The 22,161-nt window shown below is 39.1% G+C and overlaps 1 long non-coding RNA gene across 1 annotated transcript in view; it reads right to left on the minus strand.

Moving 5' to 3' along the window:
- The window catches only part of LOC127599618 (uncharacterized), a 30,796-nt gene that overhangs the window by 8,382 nt on the left and 253 nt on the right, over positions 1-22,161 (minus strand). Inside the window, exon 2 of the long non-coding RNA XR_007962151.1 lies at positions 9,004-9,102. This is a non-coding gene — a long non-coding RNA (uncharacterized LOC127599618). The remainder of the gene's footprint in view (positions 1-9,003; positions 9,103-22,161) is intronic.

Raw genomic sequence — 22,161 nt, forward strand, 5'->3', positions numbered from 1 at the left:
TGTGACTTCATCCACAGTGACAAAGTGAACTCAATTTAGAACTGCAGCAGGTCAAATGAGGTGGAATTGGTTTGGCTTTTCTCGTGAACGCTTTATGGCCATATACTAAAAATTCAGCTTCTGCACTGGCCATAATATGAGTCAGGCTTTTACGGAGGCAGCTCGTCATTTTGAAGGAACAGCAAGTGGTGAATACAGTGTACAATGTACACTGTACATTATGCTTCCCATGCAGCAAGTTTGGACATGAGTACCACTCGAATGGTTGATCACGGCGAGAGCATATCTAAAGACAAAGCTGTCTCCCGATAGTTACCTTCTCATTAGAAGGCGTGATTAGTATTTGTACAGAAAAAACACCTTAACACGGTCTACTCGGAGTAGTATTATTATTTATCCATCCAGGCTTTGAGGCTATTTTATTTAACTGGAATTGGGGCCTGAGTCAAATGTGAGGAACTTCTGAACAATTCATAAAAGCAGTCAGTATTGACACAAAACCTCCAGGCTTCTGTTAGAAAGAAAACGTGCCAGGCAAAGCCTATTAGAACAGTTGACTGTTATTAGGAGTTTGTTTTATTAAAATAAAAATAATACGGCGAAGTAACAGGGGCATGCATTCGATACAAACATCATGTAGTGAAGATCAACACATGGATATTGCATTTCAAAAGTGAATCGTGGTAAAAAGCACCAATATTGAACAGGTTGGTTGCAATTTTTACAACTCATCTCAAGCGTGCGTCTTTATGTCTTCTCTGGCTGTTTGCCGTTGCTTGTGGCTCATCTGCCAATGGCTGGCAATCACACAGCCACGACCTTTTAATGTCCTCCAAGCTTTTCTAATATTTCCCAACAACCTTTTGAATACATAATGACATTACCTCCAGCTATAATCGTCACAACACTTTCTCCAAAAGTGAAATCATTTTCTCCTCATGACTCCAAATGCTACTAATGTATGCACTTTGTCCATTCCTCTCACTTGCTTACCTAAATTAATTAGCTTGGGGTAAATTGCCTCTGTCGCTATGGTGGCGCTTTGAGAGGAAAAGAGCTTGAGAGTCAGAACAGAAACAGAACAATGGGTTCCCTGAATCTAATTAAGAAAAAGGAATGTGAACTTTCTCCAGCACATAGAAAGAGCAAATGCCGTGCCTCAGTCTTGCCCTTAGTACATGCGGAGAGAAGAATTGGAGTGATAACGAGTGATTTCCCCCTCGTGCTCTCCGGGGCTCGGAATGCAGCAGAATTTCAGACTTGCTTTTTATGCTGGAGCGGTGAACACAGCATGTAAGATATTAATAAGACGCTTCACTCGTGAATGCTGTCAAATTGGAATCCTTGCAATTTTTCTGCCCAAGTGGCTGACAGTAGGAATTCACGCCTTCCGCAAAGCTACAGTTGTGCTCACTTGCATGCTTATTCAACCATTTCTAGAAATCTTAATCTTCTTGGGGATGTATTGGATTTACACAGGTGCCAAACTGGAATGCGCCTCATGAGAGAAATCGAGATTCCGTATTTGACCATTGTCACATGAAGCTCATGTTGTTAATAAATCTTAACATCACCACCACACTGTGACTCTGCATGTGTTGAGTCTCATTTTTAAGCATTGACGGTGTCATTTTTTTGTTCCCAGTGAGGTGTGCAGTAAAGATCTTGGATTTGAGGTGAGTGGCTCACCACCCGTTGAAACCTTTGTGTGTGATAAATATGCGAAGAACACAGAAATCAAGAAGGGGACGAATATGAAAATGTAGACGGTTAAACAGAAGGGATTTAAATCTTCAACACATCCTTGAGTTGCTTTGTGAAGTTGTGAGGAGCTGCATAGAAGATGAAACACCTCCAGGAGGGAAGCAGATGTTGATTGATGTGATTTGTACAACAGAAACCTGCAGTGCATCTCGCATTTGATCGTACAGTTTTGCATCATTAGCAAGAGGGTGCTGGACATGTTTTGTACTCCCGTTTTAACTCGGAGATGATATCAGTTTAATTGGCAAAGTTTCATTTTGAGTTACAGACATAATGAAAGATGACATCATTATGAGGAGTCTTCTTTAGAGGAAGGCTTTGGCTGATTTCGTCACCACGGGCTGGCCAGCTTTTCTTGTCACCAGGAAATTTTGGGGCTAAAAACCCCCCAAAACAAAACAAAACAGTTTGTGACTGTTGAAATTGCTGGCCAACATCATTGTAATCGTTTGTCACCTTGAAAAAAAACACTATTTGCTAAACCTGTGCGGCCCTGTGAGCTATGGGCTTGAGTGACATTAGCTATTTTTCGTACATTACGCTTTTAGACTTTTCCTGGCAGTCACAGTATAGCAAGGGATGTCCGAAATAAAACTATTTTTTTTCCCTTCTTTTTTCAATTCTGCTGCAGTTGCCCATTAAACCGGGTGGCCTGTTCAAGCGGATATATCAGAGCATCCTCCATATTGGATGTTGCCATCGTATTAGCCATAAAATCAGCAAATAACATTCCTAAATTCTGTGTGCCCTCCGATTGGCTGGCAACCGATTCAGGGTGTCCCCCGCCTACTGCCCGGAGACAGCTGGGATAGGCTTCAGCATGCACCAACGACCCTTGTGAGGATCAAGCGGTTCGGAGGATGAATGAATGAATGAATGAAAACGAATATTCCTAAATCTGAATTGGAATGATATAATCAAAAGCAATGGTTTGGTATTAATCCATTAAGTTGTGGCTTCAAGATACATCTCCAAAGAGTAATTGAACGAGGCACAAATTGCGGCGTCGATGTACTCAAGATGGCGTTTATGTACCGTATATGTACTATAAATGTTGTCTATATTATACGGTTGGGAGGGTTGGGGGGGGTGCTGACATGTTTATGAAGGACATGTAACGTTAATGTCGTAGTATTTACACATGACATGCACACTCAATAGCTTCGCAATGCGTGATGTGCAAATTAGAATCCCTACAGACGATCGTGCCCGACGCACTGTGCAATATCTGTGCGTAGCGAGTTGTTATCCCTTTCTGAGACAATTACTTTTTGCTTCTTTAATTTCAATTCGATCTCAAAATGCAGTCAATCTTTGTGCACTCAATTGAGAATGCCCAGTCACCAGTGCAATTCAGACATCAGTAAGGATGTTGAACTAGAAGGCAACACAACGCAATTCAGCAATGGATTGAGGGACAGGAGCTATAATTACCCAGTCCTTCTGTCGAGACTTAATTGCACTTAACATATCACAGACGTGTAAACATCACAATAAACCTCCACAGACAGACCTCCACAAAGGCTGAGTGCTGACGCTAGTGGTAGATTATCCCGCATTTCATTAGCCACGAGTTTAGTTGTTACAATATAGTGGGAGAAGAGAAATGGAGCAAGGAAAGAGCTGACTACACACAAGACACCAAGTCTGGTTGTAAATTTTGAAATGTGGATGATTTTACAGTAGTCAGTAGTCTGATATCCACATTTGTGCTAAAATGTAAAGATTTTCCTCCTTAGGACATTCCAAACCCTTGCAGCAAATTGGAGTCTACGCTGTTCATATTCAAATGTATTTAGTGGCAATTACAAAAAAAATTTAAATAAACATTCAACCTCAAAAGTATGACTGCAAAACAACATCAGTGAATTAGATTTTTCCTGCGGTTCGTGTATGGTGAGTGGACATGCATAGACTGTGAATGTCAATATCTAACAATGCTAAAAACCAACAATGTAGTCTTCTGGGACACACTGAAGTGGCTGGAGGCAAAAAAAAAAAAAAAAAAAAAAAGAATCATACCTTAAATTTATTCATTGCACATAAAGCTTCACAGGGACAGGCATGAGCATTAATACTCTGCACCCAAATGATTACCGTCAAGGATTTTGTGTGGTAAAACAGTCAAGTAAGTGAGACTGGGGAGGTCGAAGAGGATCCACACAAAAGCCAGTTGGGTCACCTACAGTTTCACACAAAAGACGCAGACACAGAAGGCATACTGATCTTCTGCAGTAACATGCTTTCCGAGCATCCTTCTATCAGAGTTCACAGAAACACTGGAAACAAGATCCAGTCAAGTGCAGATTGGTCAGACAAAAAATTTAACTCTGCTTTTTCTGGTTTGTTTACCTGTATTTCGAAAAACCTTTATCAGCATTTATGAATAATCAGAAGTTGTCATATGCAAGTAATGCTACTCCATGAAGCATTAAAAACAACCAAGCGACAATCGCCGTGTCTTTCATTGCGATGGACATCATGTGTGGTTAGATATTGTCAAGCCAAACGTGTCCACTTGGCCAGAGTGAAATATGAATTGATATAAAACCTTTTAGAAATCAAAGAGGACACAGATTGCTAACTGAATCGTGTCGTAAAGGGAACGTACGCCATGTGCTCAGTAAATGCGAACATTGGCCAAAAATGTCCCCCTTTTAATTGTCCACCCTGTTATCAAGCTCATTTACTTTTCTGTTTGCAATGCAATAAATAAGTGAATGGAAAACTTTGTTTGTTTTTTTTGGGGTGGAATGGACAGGTCTTTAAGGCAACACTTTGTGATTTTGGCCGAAACACTACAAGGATGACATTTACTCAGACACAACAGAGCTGTCAAAAACTTCCAAATCAAGACCCGTTTAATGGTTTCGGACCATAAAATATTGACTTCGCCTAAAAACAAACAATCCAAAACGACACCGATTACTGGTTGAAACCACATTGTGTGAACAGCCCCAAGTAAAACATGCATGAACCCCCCACACGCCAAATAACACTAATAATAATACAATTGTTACATTTATTCCTACATATGTCATTTTGTTTGAAGCGATTGTATTAATGTACTGGTCATATTTATTCTAGCAATGTCATTCTGGCGATGAGGAGCTCACAAACACAACTTGTTGTAGGACACAAAGTTGGAAAGCAGGTGAAGTTCAAATAAATAAAGCAATAATTAAATAAATGTCCAAAACCTAACAGCGAGTTACCTAGAACACCATAAGGTCACCGCTACTGTACTTTGAGTTAACTCACTTTTATTCGCATCCCATAGCTTAATTGTTAAAGTTGCAGTCTCAAGAGGTTGCTGGCTTGAATACCAGCTACCCCTGAAATCCTGTTGAAGTGACTTGAATAAAACTAGATTTTATGCAATATTTGTATCCAGTTTTGGTGGCACCTGTGGCAGTGGAGAGAAGTATCGATCTGTAATACAAGTATTTATTTATGTATTTATTTATTTTTAAGTTGATTTCCTCACCGCACTTGGGGGAAAGTTGTTTCAGGTAATCTATTTAACGTGAGACATTTGGGGCAAGAGTGTAAATCAATGTTTAATTTCCTCTCAGCCGAACAACTCTCTCCTCTTCTCAGTGAGTTCTCCTCCCACCCACAACAACACGATACTGTTTGTAACGCCCATCGCACGTGAACATTTGTGGCCAGTTTAATAATGACAGGTTGATTTATGGATCTTGAGGAGTAAGTCAATAATTGGGTTAAAAGATGCACTCCTTGAGGTCAAGTGATTCTCATACCTGTCCAATTGACTGAAAATGAGATTAGTGCATGCAGAATCAACCTCATCCTGAAACCTTATTTAAGCATTTTCCAGAATCCGCAGTGCATTTTTAAAAGACCGCATAGTGCGCAATTACAGAAACTCTCATTTGTGCTTGAATTCTTAATTGAATAGCCACACACTGAAGAGCAAAAAGCCGAATGTGCAGCCAATACCCAATGCAACAGTAATTATCAGCAAATGTTTAGGAGGATTATTGGTCAATTCATCCCTAACGAGAATGGCAAATATGTTCAGTAGGGCTCAGATTTCCACCAGAGCTCAACAATCCTATTTTGGAACAGCAAAAGTCTATCCTTCTCAAACCAACTGTCCGAGGCAGATGGAAGCCTCACAGAGCTGGGGTTCTCTTGAGGAGTGTGATTCTTGACCTACTTAATGTGTAGAGCACTTTGAGATAACCTTTGTTGTGCATTGGCACCATATGAAAAAAAAAATCACTTCCAGTTTTCGCAGATCCTATATGTACTATTGATTTGCTTGGCAAAACATCTCAGACTGCTCTTGCCGAGGCTATTAGCGCTCTGATCAGACGGCGTTAAGACAAACAGAGTTCAGCAAATTTAAAGCCTTTAAAAAGATATGGTCCTAAAACGCTTACAGAGGCCCAGCAGGGAGCTCAAGGAATATGCATTTTTATTTTAAACCAGCTCAGTATTCAGTATTGAAAAGGGGTCCAATTATTATTATTACCCTAAAGATAGTACTTACTTTACAGTACAATATTTTTGATGATTGGATAGCTACGGTAACCTATTCACTCAACAGTGGTGCATGCAGTCAATATCTCTCTGAGATAGTTGCTGGCCAGCATTGTCATAGACAACATTCACAGTCCATATGCATAACATATGCTCGACGTAAGTCAAGGTTGAAGTGATCTGTAAAGATGCTTCAACCCTCTGCTTGGGGATGTATACATCGGTTTACACTCAAAGCCAGAACTCATGTGTAATGCCATGAGATTAAGACCAGATAATTACATTTGATTGTAAGAGGCTATTTTGCACATTTTGTGCCTAATGCCTTGACCACATCCAATATGGCAGACGCCAGAGAAATTACTTTCATTGAGATGAAAAAAAGTATATATTTTCTGGCTCCTGTGTGTTCTTCTATGCATGAAATGGGCTCGGACAGATTTTTTTATTTTACCGCCCCTGCCCTATACTAATGCCGCTGATTGACATTATAATTGCTTGCTGTACTGGAGTGTACCAAATTGCAAAGTACATATCATGCAGCGTATCATTCGTGAGGCTCCACTTATTTACAAAGACATGCATATTTTAAAGCCGTGTCATACCATTACACAATGCCATGCAAAAAAAATGTCGAAAACGTGCGGGGTACATTTGTCACGCAGGCCTGTTCATCTCACATTAATTGGAACGTGTGAGAAAATGAAAACTACACAAAAAAAGCATGGAGTTGAGATTTGAACACAGAACCTCAGTAGTGTGAGTCAGACATGCTTACCACTGATTCTCGGTGCTTCCAATGTATCGTGTTTGTAGATATGACTCATCGGTATTCATTGCCGCTTTATGATAGCCGTTTCAATTTCACCCCTGAGGATGCCTTTAGGAAGAAATATGTTGGTTTCGTCCTCCCTTTGTGGCACTCGGGTGTGCAGCTTTCTGCAAAAACCTATGTTTTTGTTTCTAAGCCATAACGAGATGAAAACACCCACACTCGTGTCAGATTCATGGCGATCAGATATTGAAACAACTGGGATGGCAACATTATTGTAGAATTCAATATTAACGAGAGGTGGAATTTGATTCTGGTCTCATCCTTGAGAAAAAAAAAACCCAAAGAGAGTTAACGTTAGCTGCGGTCAAATTTCAGTGGTGAAGTCAGATACTGTCATGTCACCTTGTACATTATAAAAAGGCCTCAAGCAATTTGTGAAGGAAGAGTCGCTTTGGTGCAAACACTAACATAGACCGTCTGTGTTGGTCGATTCTTTGCCTGTTAATAGCATATCAAACTCGATATGCTACTATCAAGTTTGAATGGTGCAAAAGAGCATTCATTTATACTTCCGATCAGGGCATTTGGCAAAGGAGTAACAGAACAGCTATCTTAGTCATTCAACCGTTATGCTTCAAAATTTCTGCATTAGTCACTCCTTATTCTTTGAATATATAATATTCAAAAAAATTACAGCATTCAACAAGATTGGTAGAAGTCAAGAGGGCATCTTCAGTTGTTGGTAAAACCATTTACGCAGCTTGCATCACAGGAATTTAAATGCACAAAAAAAAGTTTTGTGGGGGGTTGTGGACATTCCGTTGAATTTGGGATATTGTTGTAAATTATTTTTACTGTTTGTAAATTAGAAAAGAAGAATCGGACGAACGTGATTCATCACCCGTTGACAGGCCAGTGCCAGGCCTTTCCGGGATAAAAACAAAAAATAGTTATGCAACTTCTTACAATAATAGATTTAACAAATGGAAAATGTAAGAAAAAAAACATGAATATATCACCCTTCATCAAAATAATTCACACACTGGCAAAATAGGGCACATTTCAAAACCATCATTCAGAGTTTTCTCGAAAACTCAGAAAAGCAGAGTGAAGTTCGTCCTCGGAGTGTAAGTAGGTCATGCAGCGAACATGATAGCTACAACAGGATTCTTTTTCCTTCTCCTTGTGGTTCATAGCTATGATAGAAGTTGTTTTGGCATGACTGGAGTTACATCTGCGCAACACAGCTGAGAGTCATGGGAGCTCACAGGTTGAGGCAGGCAGCGCCTTACATCTCACCAGTGAACAGCTTTTTCAAGCTTGCTGCAAACCCTCTTTGTAGCTTGTCACAAAATAGAAGCTACCTGAAGAACCATTAATCCTACAGAAATCCAAGAAAAAAACTTTAGGTCACCACAGAAAGTGTTTTCTTTATGATTTGCTTGCAAAACAGAAACTGAATGCACACAACCAAGCATCTGACTTCATTTCCTCATGATGCACTCACTGATTTTTTTTTTTGTAACTGAATGGCATGTATGGTTTATCTTGGTTATGTAACTTATCTTATAAAAGGCGCAATGTGTCCTCTGGCAATTACAAGGAGTAGCAGGGCAGATCAAAACTAGCCTTCTCGATACAATTTTGCGGTTTGGCTATAACAATGCCATATCTCTGAAACAACAACTGCCTTGAAATTCCGACATTATACTGATTTAGGCGTAAATTGTTTGCGGCATCTGTAAGTCATGTTCTTGAGAGCGTAGGTGGACTGTAGGCTGCTTAGGGTGAGCTCTTGTTGTTCACTGCTGTGAACAACTTCAAAATAAAGCAAACTGTAGAATCTCTTCTGTTAATTGATTTCACTTCTCCTGGTCTTGTGAATCTAGCACAATTAAGATCAAGGCATTGACATCCATATATTATTTGGTTTATTTTGAAATTTGATTTCTCACCACATAGGCAGCGTGTTACTGTCATGCGAGCATGAGCAGTTTTTGCTGCAGTTGACTTGACCTCTTCATCTTGACAGTGTTCACGTAAACAAGAGGGACCTGAAGAGGAAAAAAAGCCTTGAGAATGTTATTTTTTTATTATTATTTTTTTTAAACCAAGGCACTCAAATTACTCGCGGCCTCGCTTCAACCCTAACGCAAATAGCCAAACATTTGAGCTTCCTAATAGGATGGGCAGTTTGGGCTAATGTTAGCATTTATTGAATAAGCAAATGGTGAACCTTAGCAAGCTGACGATGTACCGTTTAGCTAATTTAGAATTTCAGACATGCTAATGAATATTTCACACATCAGCAATCTCCAATTTCACACTAATTACAAAAGTTATGACACTTGCATAACATCGTAAATTGCTGTCAACTTAACCTTTAATGGCAGGGTGTACAGCAATTTCGGGGACACATGCAAAACATTCAATCGGATCATGAAACTAGACTATACATGATCAAAATAACTTGCTTCAGCAATTAACTTGTTGTGAAGAATAATACCATGTAAACATGGTATTTGTTGTTGAGCCACAAATTACACACAATGTATTTTGCAGAGCAGTGTGTAAGAGCTGCCAAAATCATGTGCATGCAATTAAAAACGATTGAAGGAAACACATTTTCAGAGACTTCTCATTCTAATTGTATTTGTAAAAGTGTTTAGCCAATTCCAAAAAGACTTCAGAGATTTATTATTTTGCTGCGTTTTTTATGATGGTTGAGTGATTCTGATAAGGAAACTAAAAAACTATTTAATGTGATATTGATTCTAACAATCCTTTTTTTTTTTAATTTCAGTGTGGCCTTTTATACTTGTTTTTTTTTTTTTGCGCACACTCAGGTTGTATATCAAACCTAATGAAGTGAAGCACTTTTGGTTTTTCCACTAAAACTCTCATAAGAACTCATGGTTCTCTTATAGCTGAAAATCCGTCTGACCTTTGTGAATGCCACCTGAGTTCAAAAAGGTGACAGTCTCACTGACTTGATTGACAGCAACACAGCCTCAGGGGTAAAGAATTCAAGTATCAACGGTGCAACTAGGGTAGCAAAAACATTGATTTTGTTTTACTTTGATTGATTTGTCAATCATACTCATACTACACGCTTCCTCTTAAATCACAAAAATGTGCATGTTAGGTGCACTGACCTTCCTAAATTGTCCATTGGTTTGAATGTGAGTATGAAAGTTTTTTTTTTTTGTCTATGAGTCCCTGCGGTTAGCTGGCGACAAGTTCAGGTTGTAAATGACCTCCTGCCCAAAGTTGGTTGGGATCGGCTCTGGTTTTACCCACAACCCTAATCGGGACGATCGCTGAGGAAAATGGATCGAAGGGTGCCTGCCCACTTTATTTACAGTTGTTGTGAAAGTACAGAATAAAAATCACTTAAAGTAGTAAAGTCACTTAAGCGCTACAAGACAAAATCTACACATTTAGCCCAAGCTTTGTTATTGGTGGTTGACCTTAGTCATAATTATCAGAGTGTGTCTCATATGACTTATTTTGTCATTCTGACTTAGTATCTCCTTGTTATTATTTATCTTATATTTATGACTTAATGTGGCATAATTATGACTTTATGTCTCATTATTACAATACAATACATGCTGATTTATATAGCGCTTTCACAACAGCGGCAGCTGTAACAAAGCGCTTAACAAAACAGTTAACATAAAATAAAATAATAAACACAACACACAACATAAAACACAGACAGTCATGCAACAAGAAGCTGTAGCATCCATTGACGAAAAATATTATTAAAAAAATAGTATCTCCTAACTATGACTTAGAACCTTACCGGTTTACTGGCGAATGAAAAAAAAATCCAGCCCTGTAATTGTGTGGGTTTTTGTTGTTGTTTTTTTTAACTGTTGGAAACTTCACCACAATTTACAAGTAGGAAGCCTTGGCTTTGTGTACACTGAAAATAAATGGTGTGTGTAATTTACTCAATTTTATTTGATCAGTGGCTACACACAATATAATCATTTGGCTTGAGATGTTTTGAAATAGATACTTAAATAAGTACCGTAAATTCAACACACCATTTTTTCAGTGTAGATCATCTGCTTCATGGTCATCTGAAAGTGAGCGTTTCAAATGGTAGAATGTGGTAGAATTATGTGAACTGTTATGTAATATTTATTTATTTTAGTAGATTAATGTCATTTTTCCAACCACACCAAGTCAAGTATGGACACAGGTCTTGTCAAGATAGTCCAACCAAGTGAGAGTGAACTAAATATGACTGTAGTAATACTGCAGTGCATACAAACTGTGGAATCTCTTTTGTTAAATTATACAGCTGTCCTGGTATTGTAAATCTAGCACAATTAGCATCAAACACATTCATGTGTATTATCTCATTTTGTAAGAGCCAGCATGTATGATTCACATAATCCCTATGCTTACACTGAATGATGCCTGCTGGTTGGAGTTATTTTCAGTCCAACGAGCGGCACCTGATCTGTGAGCAGACATTCATGTTTTATATCCGCGAAGCATGCAGCTCCTATGTCTGATGTCAGAGAGGTCTAAGAAAGGAAGCACACTCTCATTTTACAACTCGAGCAGCGTTTTTCAGGTTAGCGACTTGTGCAGCCTCGAGGGGGTTGGGTGAATTGGAGAGAAAAGCACCAGAGGAGAGTGGAGCCCGTAGTTTCGCTAATCAACTTGGATCTGAAACTTCGCCAACTTTGCGATACTTCAACCCGCAATGACCCGAGGGGGATCAAGACACGCTCTTTTATCCACTTCATTTTTGTGTTCGAAATCTTAGTGAAAATAAAACTTACCGGTAGCTTGCTTGGACCTCGCCATCGGTCTAACGACCTCTCTTCCCATTCGCTATGTTGTGGTGTTACTACATAGTTCTCATTTTACACTTCAGTTTGCACACTGGGGACAATTAAAAGGGTAACATACGTGACAATGTACGTACAATAGTCATGCTAGGATAATATCACAATTTCTTTGCAAATGATACCATTGATACAGCCAGTGTGATCCAAGCTTGAATGGTGTCATTTGCAAGACCCCCATTTTGCATCCTGGCAATGATTTACATTTGATGATGCCAACAGGAAATAAATTCATGGACCATTTTCTTCATTTACTCCTGACAAGAAACTGAGGGAAATGTGAATAGCGAAATGCCAGATTAAGCGCTCGGGTGGCAGAAGTCACTTTTAACAGAAGGGATAAATGGATTTATTCCAAGATATCCATCTACTTATGAAAGATTTAAAACCTAAATATATTACAATTTGCTTTCATTATATTCACAACATATAAGAAAATACGGGTTGCAGTGATGCATTGCAATGGTGGAATTTTTCCAATACACTTAATGCAAAAGTATTGTTCCCTCCAAATGTATCCTATTTATTGCGTCATAATGCCCTAAGTCAGCAGATTGTTTTTATATTCATATTGTAAATTATGGGTTTGATACGATGATACATTATTCACGAGCTGTCTATTTCCTGCTACATTTCCAAACGATAAAAAACAGAGATGAAAAGTCCCTCCTCAGTTTATAGGCATCTGACAGTTGTTCATTAAGTATTCATGTGGGTCATTTTCATCTGCCATGGGTTTTGTCTCCAGCAGATCCTCAATGTGCCTCACATTTACTGATTTTACCAAGACGTTTGATTTATTGCAAAGCTTGCATGCAGTCAGCATGGCACACCCTACAGTACGTGCAGTGTTTCGCTCCTAACGCCTGACATTGTATGCCTCTGCCAGGGACCGTAATGACTCTCTCTTATCCAACAAATGTCAATGCTGCTTATTCTCACGAGGTTGCGGATGAGCTGGAGCCTGTACCAGCTGAGAGATGGGGCACAACTTTTTCTGGTTGTCAGTCCATTAAGACAAACACCCAGACCTCGCTCATGGGATTGGGGGTTATTTATATCATTATTAAACATAAATATTACAAAATGACAGCTCTTCCACTCCACAAACAACTGCATGTGTGTGTTCTGCACCTCGGCTCCGGCGCGAGTCACCCTGGCCTTTCTATATAGGAACCTGAGCACCTTTGCTCATATCAGTGGTTATTTTGTGCAATTACGCCATGCCGCTCGCTTGCTCGCTATGCGTATACCTAGAAATCCATCTTCCCTTCAGATAGTCTGCTGACGTAGCCGCTTTAGAGTGCCTCATAGATGACCTTGAGTGCACGGACATCACTCCGCGGAAGCGCGAACGGAGAGAAAAATTAAGTTAAAAAGTATAACTTGACAGACTTGACAGTGAGTATGTGGACTGGGGCTTTGGGTTGGCTTGACCATTACAGCGTAGAAATGCCCTTTGACCACCCAGTGGGATATACTGTGGTCCAACCACCAGACAATTTAAGGGAATATATGTTCGCAGCTAAAAAACAATTGTTACAAGCTTGCAAGATGAAGTGGCATCCATATTTCCATATTGTAGTACTGGAATTGGATTGACAGTTGACAGCTGAGCCAGACGTGCTTTCAGCACATTTAACAGACATGCTGACGGCATTTAAAAGTGATGAGAACTAGATTTTTCATAACTTTGTAGTCTCATTTTATATACTTTGCTGTTTTTTAAGTGACTCCAATTTGCCAGGATTGTTCACAGCACTCTTCTCTGTGGTGTATCAAATTTTTGAAGACATTTCTTTTCACTTTAAAGGTAAAATGAAAAGCTTGTAAACGTGGGTATGTAAACTTGAATGTCAGACACGTGTAGGACATCTCCGTCTTGAACTCAGTCAGTCACAAAAGCGTTTGTGAAGTTCAACACGAGTTTGGATCATTTCTATGCGGATGAGGTGACCGAGTGAAAACAATGTGAGGCATATTTAGTGAGGAGTGGGGCTGTTAGAACAGCCGATTTGCCAGCTAATCACTGACAACAGTGGCCCGCTGTCATGTCAGAGTCCTTGTTTCTGGATCCACTTGGTCTTTTTCTGTCTTTTCCCTTTCTTCATCTTTCCTTGAGCAAGTTCAACTCGAGTGCGGTCTATATAATCTTCTACCTTGGGCAAATGGTGATAGCCTTACTTGACTTCCTCTGCCAGCATACTCAGACAAATGCCTCCCAAAACTCAAGTGAAGTCCAATTTTTCATTTTCCTTCAATTTTCTATCAGACAGGACAGAAGCTTTCATCCATGCCCAGACCACAAGCAAGCCATTCCACATCCAAAACATTTGGGAGATTATATTTGACTGTGATTTGTTTCCCTCCAGCAAACATAGTTAATGCCAATGCGAGACTAAATAAACCCTGTCAATGTGAGTCTGATGTTCATGAAATAGGCTGGTCAGTTGCATATGCATTACTCATAAAACCTTACGGATATACGGGTGAAATTTCAGATGAAGCTAAAATGTATTATACCCTTTAGAGGTGAACTGGATTTGGCCTTCTCTCAGCATTTGAATACACATTTTTACAACTTGTTCTCGAACATAGTGTCTATGATGTGGTGCTGCAACCCTTTGAACAATGTATTGAACACAAATGGACAGTCAATATAACAGCACTCATATTCATGTACTCTTTATATCCTCTGTGTAGAATAGCTAGAGGGGAGTCGAGATATCTCAATGTTGTTATTAAGTGTTACCATGAATCCCACCGGTGCTCTAGGATGGAATCGCAATGTCATGAATCAGCCTTGATGTAACTTTGTACAAGAGCTGCACATTCGCCAAATGCAAGGTGTTCTTGAACCCAAAGAGTCAGCTCCTGTTTCGTAGTCTGAACAAAAGCATTGTTAATGTGCTTCACTGTAGCCAGGTGTACTGTACCATCAATTAAATGGAAGTAAAAAACAACAACAACAACTCCACTTCCTTTTTACCACCTTGCATTCGACCAGTTCCATCATGTATAATCTTACAAGTGTTTCATTTTGATCGGTGATTGATTATGATTAAAAGGAACCAAAATAGGCTCTCACTTTCATCCTGTTAATTCTGTGGAGATGTGCTGATGAAAGGCACTATAAATAAACAAACTTCAGCTCAATTTGCTTCTCATCTCAGTGGCCCGGCGTTCACATTTGAAAATTGAGGTTATTACTGACCTTAACAAGGTGCCTTGTTTAAAGTGAGAAACTTTGAAAGTACCTGAGTGGAGAAAGCTGAAAATAGTGTTAAAAACGGGAGCCAGATAAATGTAGCCTCACAAAGCTAAATCTCCCTTTGAGTGCCTGACCGACGCCACTCACTGACAACACGCAATTCTCACACATTCATACTGGTATGAGATTATGAAAAAACATTGCCACGATAAATAGTCAGAGAATACATGTCGACCTTCAATAAAACAGCAATGTTAGCAATACTAACCTAGCGTTAGCATGTGAGCCATGGCAACATTGGTACATTGGAAGCATGACTTTGTCATTATGTAGTGTTACGATGGCAATGTATTTTGTTTCATAATTGAATTTTTAAAAAAATGTACAATCTATTAAAAACCCAAATAGGTTATTAAGTGTACCTGTCAATAAGAAATGTCTTCAATTTTCTGTGTGCAGCTCAATAGTGTCGAAACTTATTTAGCTAGTCAATTTAAATGTATGAAGAGAGAGCATTCAAGTGCCTCATTGTGTGGAAATGCCGCTAAGGTTCCTAATTATCTGCATCGCAGAATCAAAATCTTCCCCATGATGTGAAGGTGGCCAGCCGGGGTGGCCAAAGAGCAGCACTCTACGTAGCCACTTTCTTGCAAGTCAAATTAGATGCACAAATGAGGCCGCAGAGATCCACTATAAAGTCATACTGGCAGTTTTAACAAATACAGTGATGCCTTCAGATATAAATTTAATTCCTTCTTCGATCACCCCGTGACTCGTAGTACATGTAGCACAAATTATCGTACTTTGTAATTTCACAGCAAAAAAAATGTTCGAAAATGGAAAATTACAGATTCCTCTTAAAAAGACACCTTTCAGACAACTAAATTGAAAGAAAGAAATTGCATCAGATGCTTAATTCCTGACTAAGAGTGTTGCAACTCTACAATGATGATTAGATGGCACTGTGACCAGTTCCATCATGTTAAAGGACTCCTTCACTTTTGCTCTATTCAAACAATACTATGCCATAAGAGGATTTTGTTGGTAATCCCAAAATGAAGAGTGATGAGCTATGTGTCTTTTTATCTTAAATTCATTGACTGCCTCGTGCAGTCAAACTTAAATTAAATGCTCCTTTGTGGCAAGGTGAATTTTCTTTCTTTTGCTGACACCCCACCCACTGAGACTTTGTAATAAAGGGTCAGCTTGGCAGAAAGGCAATGGTGAGTGTGGGCAATTGATGTCAGTCAGAGTCGTATTCATATCGTCGTCACTATAATTTGAATGACTCACTGGACTGTAGTATACAAAACGTTTGTCAATGTTGTCAAGACATAATGTACTGTTTTTGCTCATGCATTTGTGCTTCACTGATTAATGGTTGCCGTCTCCAAAGCTTGATAACCTTCAGTGGCCGTGTCTCCGTCTCATAGACCTTGCATTCATGATTACAGGATAACCTTTCTCACACTCTAATTAATCATGCTCAGACTAAACATAGCCGTGGCTTCTGCTACTAAAAAATCAGGAGAACTGTGAGCAAACTTCCTACTCCAAAAACGGTATTCACACCCAGCAGGGTGCTATGTTTTAGTTTGGAACACATCTCTTACATTTCCACTGACATTTTTTGCGGCAGACGTACATTCTGGGGAACATCGTGCCCTGCTCGAGCAAATCCTTTTTTTCAGATCGATGTATTTTTTTCCCTTGACACCCACACTATAAAACCCAGAGTGAGGCATACATATACAGTGTATGGGCGGCGGCTGTAATTAGCAATGACTTGCACCGCTACTGCGGGACAATTCTCAACGACAAATAAATCCTGTACCATACTGCGAAGATTCAATTTCCACAACATTCGGGACCTACCATTTCTAACAAATCATGTATTAAAACAGCACAAATACATTTCACAAATGCATTACAAGTGTTTCCATTTAATCTATACGTACACCGCATCACCCTCTCTAAAATAGCCCACACAACATGACACTCCTGGGAGCTAATAAAATGTGCATGTGTAGCCTGAGGAAACTTTTGCCTGACACGCCAGAGGAGGGCAAGACCTATTACTGCAGTAGCCAACTAATTAAATCATAAATGTGAACCTCACACGCAAAATTTGGACTTTGTGCACGTGTAGATTCTTGGGTATACTTGGGCTTCACCCACAAAGATGCTTCTGCCCACTCACTTGAGGCAGAAGCTCTCTAAATATAAAACAAACAAACCAGCACTTTCTATAAATTTACTTTATGTTATCACAGTAGCTAGTTTTTCATTGTGAAATATTCACGTTGAGTTGTTTATCATGAAAATATTAAAAATATGAAGAAAGAACGGTGAGATTTTTTTGGGGTTTGTTTTTTACGTATGGCCAATTTTATTAGCAATGGCCTATCATGGTCAAACTATAAATGTAGGGTTCAGTTATGCATTTTAATCTTTAACAACAACAAAAAAAACACTTTTATTTAAGTACAATTTTCATTTAACTTTTATGTGCAATTGGTTTTAATTGACTCATCAGTTAAGTCCACTTTTGTTTTTACCTTCTATCAGTATATTGGCGTGCAGAGTTAATTTTCCAACTGTGCATAATGTTACAGTGGCTGATGGTGATGCTTGGAGATTTCAGCATTTTTTAAGTAGTGTCAAAAATTTGAGAGAAACTGAAAGATAAGATAAGATAAGAAAACCTTTATTAGTCTCGCAATGGAGAAATTCCCAATTCACAGCAGCAAAGTTATGAAAGGAAGAAGTAATAATAAGATCAAACTACATTTATCCCTAACCCAAAGGTTTCTGCCATAGCTTTGCTGAGTAAAAAAAAAAAAAAAAAAAGACAAATAGATGAATACACCGAGGACTATAAGAGCTGTAAAATACTCCACCGCATTTTATAGCAACCCCCACATTCCCCACTCCCTAGAGACTGAACCGCACTGCGGATGAGATCAGAGCAGTTTAATTCAACGATTAGCAAGTGTAAACTTCCAACACTCTGGTAAATGATCTCCTCATAAAAGTATACTTCAAAATGTTGTGTAATTTAGTTATACGTGCATATCACTCCAATGCTTATTCTTTATTCTTGCTACCTTCTCTTCAAATTGCATCACACATGTATACTGTATGTAGTATTTATTTATTCAGGTACACTCACCACATACATTTCTGCTGATTCTGCCTTCACACTATGCTGCATGGATGAATACATACGGACTGTGTGTATTCTTGATATACTGTATACGCATATTTTTCTTCTTAGTGTGTGTTACGACAGTGTTTACTGTTCTGCTGTAAAAGTGGAATTCCTCCACCAAGCCCAAAATATCTGTCTGCTATATTTGAAGATGTCATACATGTGAGGCCAATTCACCAGTTTTTTTCTTTTTTTAATCGCCAGGAGTTGCTTGCATTTCATACATTGTTTATTCATTCTACTCTGCAGACATCTAACACACCCAGCGCGTGTCCGTTGGGAAAGGACTTGCCCATGCCATACTGGAGAGGCGTGATTGCTTGACAACCGAGGCTGTCTGGAAATGTTGGAGCATGGATTTTTTTTCCTGAGATAAAGCACACTTTAAATCAGAAAAGACCTTAAGTGGCAGATCCACTGTTACTCTTATTACTCTTACACTTTGAAGGAGAGCATGATTTTTTTCTGTATGAGGATAAACGGTAGAGAAAATGAATGAATGGAAATAAATCAAATAAATGTACTTTTCACCAGGACATTTTTATGATTGTGGACATGTCTGGCAGTCCATCAAGTCGATGTGAGAATGTGTGCAGCCAGATAAGCCCATGACTGCACAAGTTTTTCCTCTTACGCACATGAGAGAACATGGCCCTAATTTGTCATTTTTATCAATGGACCAAGTATTTTGGATGGGTAGTTTATATCTCAAAAACTGTGTGTTCTCCTTCCAGAGGTGAAAAAAATGCATCTCGTGACACAACACTGTTTGTATAGATTATTGTAAAACCTTCTATTGCCAAAACCAGCCACAGTATTATTTGTACTTGGAAAGTAGAAATGTGGATTGAGTGTGAAGGTTTTTTGTTGTAAACTGTTTGGAAAGTTACATTTGCAATGTTAATATGAATATGAGTATGCATCAATATAATGCATAATCAGCCAAAAGATAGCAGAAATGAGGCGAAAACAAATAATGTGTTTTTTCACCATGTACCGGTACTCATCTTGCCTGAACTTTAAAATTAATCACAACGCTAATTACAAAAAGAAAGCATGGCAAAGCTGCATTTGTCCGACTTCTCATTTTTGCAAATGTAAGACTTTTTTTCCCAACTTGCTTGTCTTGGTCATGGAAAGGGACAATTATTTTTGTGTAATCCAGTAATCAGTTAATCATCACATTATTACAGCACTGTCAGACTTCCATTGTTGTAAATGACTTCCGTCCAAGTCAGCATCCTGAACTTTAATGGCACACCAGAGCATCATTTGTACCACAGGGGTGCTGAAATCCTACAATTTATTGACTTTCAGCCAACCTCTTGGGTTACGGGAAGTCATTAGACCGGCGAGAAAATCAAATAACGGACTTTCGTCACATGCGACTCGCGAATAGAAGAAGGACTTTTCTTATCCCGTTTGCCAACCTGAAAATTCAGCAGACCCCTGCATTGAGAGCTGTAAATGGCTGTTGCTGAACACAGTCAGAGGTGAGGTTTACTTATTATACCAGCTTTAAAGAGAAAAAGAATCAATCCAGGGAGGCGGATGTCCAATTTCTATAGTTACATACAAAGGCTCTTTTGTATGGAAATACAAGTATCTAAACTACTTTCAGTTCGGGTGTTGGAAGTGAAGTGTTGATGGGTCTTTTTCCACTCTACAGTCACATTGATGAATTTGTTTTCATCCCGCTAAAATTACCGTCTGCTGCACTGATGTCAAACAAATCCCCATGCCCTTTGATTGAGAACATAATTTACAAGACAAAATGATAATTGGCAACTCTAATGTAAGTTTTGCTCCACTTCACTGAGTACAATATGAATGCGGAGAGGTATGCCGTGGGGCCACAGCACGCCGAGTGGCGCAGCCAAAAAAAAAAAACAACAACAACAGCTTGTGTCTCAGTCCCACACACAAATCCTCAAGTCCTATTTACAAAACGTTATTGATGATTTCAATTTACTATCAGTCATAGTAAGGCAATCCGTATGGGCACAGCAGATGGTGGTGGCCACTGAAATCCACTTCTTACATAACGGTAAAGCACAAAAAGCAAATGGCTTCCTAAAAATGAGTTGTGCAATTTACATGCGTTGCCCTTCAAATTGCGTGGGTTTATGTGGTACCGTGATCCTAACTATTCATTAAAACCATTACACTCTTATCTTTATACAATAACACTGAGAAATTTGACCTTTCTGTTTGTCTCCATAGCGGCTCTCATATGGGAACTACTCGCGTTGCCACACATGGTCACAGAGGGCTCGATGAAAGTTTGTGTAAACCACATTTATCACCACATGTATCCGTGTTTTTGGCATCATTTGTGAATTCTGAACTCCTGTTTGCATGCCTGCGGTGCATTGAGCAGAGTAATACCGAGAGGAGCTGTGCCTTAAAGGCAAAACATGTTTGAGAGTGACTCAATAGCTGCTGAATGCATCCAATTGCCCTGTTTTGTCTTAACCGATGAAGGAAAACAATTTATCAATCAATACCCAACCCTAATTTTTCAAGATTGACCCGACTATTTACTCAAGGAAAATGCTGCTAGTTTCTGAAAAGCATTTCAGAGTTTTTTTCCCCCTTTGTGCTGCTCCATCAAGTTCAACATCCTCTTCTTCCGGACTGATTGGAGCTGTAATATGAACCAAGTACACATCACTAATGTTTCTGTCCTCATGAAATCTTGCAGCAGGAAAGCCACTGACTCATCTCGGTCTAGGAACACTTACTGACATTTTTAGAAAGTATAAAAATAATTGATCTTAGACAATTATTAGAATACAGCATATCACAAGCATAACTTGTATGATTTCCATTGTCATTGTTAGGTTGTTCTTTTTTGCTTAAAGCTGTAAATCCGTGCAATGCTTCTAACTGAGAGCTTGTATAAAAAAAATGAAGTTGGATGCTGCAGATAAACAATTTGACATAATAATGAGAGGTTAATGTTTTGATCGATCCATTGGTCTATTTTCTGACTGACCCGTCCGACTGAGAAGCAGGGCACACCCTTGCCTGATTGACAGTCATACGCGGAGTTGGGAGGGTCACTTTTAAAATGTATTCCAATACAGTTACTTGTTACCTGTTTAAAAAATGTCATTTGTGATGTAATCCAGGTACAGTATTAAAATGATTTAATTACTTTCAGATCACTCCAATACCAAATATGCTAATGAAGGATAAATAAATGCATACATCACGGGAGTATGTATCACATGTATGTTTGTATAGAGTGGACTCCTGTTATTTGCAAATGGTGAAAATCTGGGCGCAATCGATGTCCACCAATATGCATAGTTAAAAATAGATGGCTAGATGGATCGATAGTTCGATAGAAAAAAAAACTTATTTATCCCATGAGGGAAACTAGATTTGCTTCTGTTAAGTGGTTGCAGCTATAAAGAGTGAAATGGGAAAAAGAGGATGAAAGAGCACAAATTAAGGGAATGCAGGCAACATTTAGCCCCCAGTCAACGCCCCCATCCTACCCACACATGCACCCGTGCACGCACACACGCGTGCGCACACACACACGCACGCGCATTGTAATTATACAATGAGGGTGTGTGACGTCAACTGCACGCAGTTAGGTCGAGAACATGCAAACATGGATTACATTAATACTCACTGATGTACCTAAATTTATTGATCAATGTTTTTTTTTATTTTATTTTAACCTGTGGGTGAAATTACGTGAAAGAAGAGGGCGCTGCCCACTTGCCATTAGCGCAAACACAACTACTGTTACCTACAGCACCGGAGTGGAACAGTGACACCATACATTTATACATAGAACAGTATT

Source organism: Hippocampus zosterae, chromosome 4, assembly GCF_025434085.1.
Source record: "Hippocampus zosterae strain Florida chromosome 4, ASM2543408v3, whole genome shotgun sequence".
Taxonomy (NCBI): Eukaryota; Metazoa; Chordata; class Actinopteri; order Syngnathiformes; family Syngnathidae; genus Hippocampus; species Hippocampus zosterae.